General features: G+C 37.0%; 1 long non-coding RNA gene across 1 annotated transcript; it reads left to right on the top strand.

Moving 5' to 3' along the window:
- Nucleotides 1-34: 34 nt before the first annotated feature.
- On the top strand, nt 35-1,033 carry LOC118736549. Its single transcript, XR_004992716.1, has 3 exons — nt 35-467; nt 521-546; nt 619-1,033. It is a non-coding gene; the product is annotated as an uncharacterized LOC118736549 (long non-coding RNA).
- The last annotated feature ends 1,556 nt before the right edge of the window (nt 1,034-2,589 follow it).

Below are 2,589 nucleotides of genomic sequence, written 5' to 3'. Positions count from 1 at the left end.
AAAATTTTTCATAGTTCTTTTTTCAGATTCATTAGTTACTTATGCTGAACAAAGAAGCGTTTATATATTTACTCAATGGGACGAAGGACTTCTTTAAGCAATCAAAGCGGACCTCTGCTATATCACCGATCATAAAATTATGCGCCGCGTTACGATTTTTTGCAGATGGCAGTTACCAAAAGAGTGGCGGTAACGATTTTAATGTTGGTTTAGCTCAACCTACATTTTCTGTGGTTCTTGAGGAAGCTCTAAACATCCTAGAACAACGAGTCTGTACACGGTGGATCAAGGCGGCGATGACCCCTGATGAAGTATAGAATTCCAAACTGGCTGTTTACGCTCAAAGTGGATTTCCAGGAGTAATAGGCAGCGTTGACGGTATGCATGTTCGAATCTGTGCACCACGAAATGAAGTACAGCATCTATATCTTAACAGAACAGGCTACTACAGCCTTAATGTGATGATTGTGAGTCTTGATTTTCTTTATCTAAATATTATTCATGCACTCACTTTTTTTAGTTTTCAGACTATAAACAGAATATCAGGTTCGTTGACGCCAGATACCCAGGTTCTAATCATGATTCCCATATATGGAATGTATATAAAATTATTTCTAGGTGATGCAGGATATCCACTAGGAAGAATTATAATGACCCCATTTCGCAATACAGTTGATGGCTCACCACAAAGGAACTACAACAAAATTTATGCTAAAGCAAGGAACTCCATTGAGAGAACTATTGGCGTTCTGAAAAGCAAGTTCAGGTGTTCTGCTAGGGGTTTGCACTACGCGCCGGAAAAAGCTATGCAAATTGTTAATGCTTGCTGTGCTTTACACAACAATTCTCAGCATTTCAAAGTTCAATTTCCCGATACCATTTTGAGCACAGATAATCAACAAGAATCCACACCTGTGGAAAATAATTCAGCATCGAATGGCGAAGCAGAAAGAATAAGGAACAACATAATGCGTTCATTGCAATAAATTTCAGATGTATTTCATTTCAAATTAATAAATTAATTAATTTCCTAGAAAGTAATAAAAAATTAATTTTTCAAGTAAAGAGTACTTACGTAACTAATAAAATCAACGTGGTTTCTTAAGTGATAAAAAGGTTATTTACATTGAAAAAAATAATTAAATTCATTAAAAAACATAATAATTCATTCTATAAAAAGGTCCATTTCTTAATATATGCTAGATATCACCCATATTCAATTCTTCAGTATTTTAAGTTTTTCTTTAGCAATTTCTATCTTTAGCTTCCTAAGGACACTTGCTTCTTTTTCACGTTCCTTCAACAACTTCACTTCTCCTTTCTTTAGCTGGTACACTTTATGCTGCGTGCTTTCTATTTTTTTGAGGGTTCGCAGAATTTGAGTTTATGTTCCTGCCTGCCCTTCGAGTAATTGAATTTTGGCTTCGCTTGCCTTCAGTCGTTTGGGTCTCGTGGGCACAGCATTTTCATTAACTACCGGCGAATCAGTAGCTGGAGGAGTTATATTTTCTTCTGCGGTCAAATCAACAGCTAACACGAACGCGCTCCCAGGGGGATTAATTGATAAGTTAACTTGAGTAAGCTCACACACCCTTTCTTCAGTAGCAGTCAAACTGACTTCTTGGGATGGGCCACCGCCGGTCGCAAGGAAGTTTTCTTTACTTTTCGCCAACTTTCGTTCTAGGTTGGCTTTATAATTAATCCATACCTAAATAATAAAATCAGAATAATTTTTTTGTTGTTTGTTTTGGTTAAAAGTAACTTACCCGTTGCTATTCTGGCCCTGTTCTTGATGGCGGTCCAAGGCTGTTCTGCTCGACTGCAAACTGCACCCAAGTATCTTTTTTTTCTTGGCGACTAGATCCGTATTGGCCTTTCCCTCTTCCAATGTCGGGATGTTTTTCGACTAAATCGACAAGGCGGTCAATTTGTTTGATATTTTCCTGAAATAATTGTTTAATCATACATTTGCTGCATGTTACAAATACTTACAATGTTTTTTCCATTTTACCGCTTGCTAACAAGAACACAACTGATAAAAAGTAGTTGTCGCACTTTGACAGCTCATACAACTAAACTTTAGTTTGGTTGTGAAACATAATACTGGTAACAACTTAACGAAGACAACTAAGTGAACAGCTGATTGAAAGTTGAGTTGAGTTGTAAATCGTAATACGAAATCGACAACTACAACTTAACTATTAGTTGAGTAGCGAATCATAATAGCGGCAAATAAAATTTGCAATAAATAACTCAAAAAGACATGAAACATGTGTTTGTGATCAGCTGATTTTCTTACTTGCAAGTTTTAGCTGGGAAGAATTTTTCCAGCAGAAATTTGCAGCTCTCTTCCACATTTTGCTCTCTCAATTTCCCCTACTTTGCAAGTTTTTTGGCATCATCCCTTGGTATGCAATGTAAAATTAAGCTCAAAACCACTTGACATCGACTCGTTTCTTCAGCGATTCTGGGAGCGTCATCAACATTGTCCATTGAACACCGTCGATGCGAGCAACACTTTATTGAAACCGTCAAAGTTCAAAGCATTGGCCGCATAAAGGTTAGGGTCCCATATTAACTTTCGCCAGA

This window comes from Rhagoletis pomonella, unplaced genomic scaffold, assembly GCF_013731165.1.
Source record: "Rhagoletis pomonella isolate Grant_MI unplaced genomic scaffold, Rhpom_1.0 Rhpom_scaffold_00003, whole genome shotgun sequence".
Lineage (NCBI taxonomy): Eukaryota > Metazoa > Arthropoda > Insecta > Diptera > Tephritidae > Rhagoletis > Rhagoletis pomonella.
This window is presented reverse-complemented; position numbering and strand designations above follow the sequence as displayed.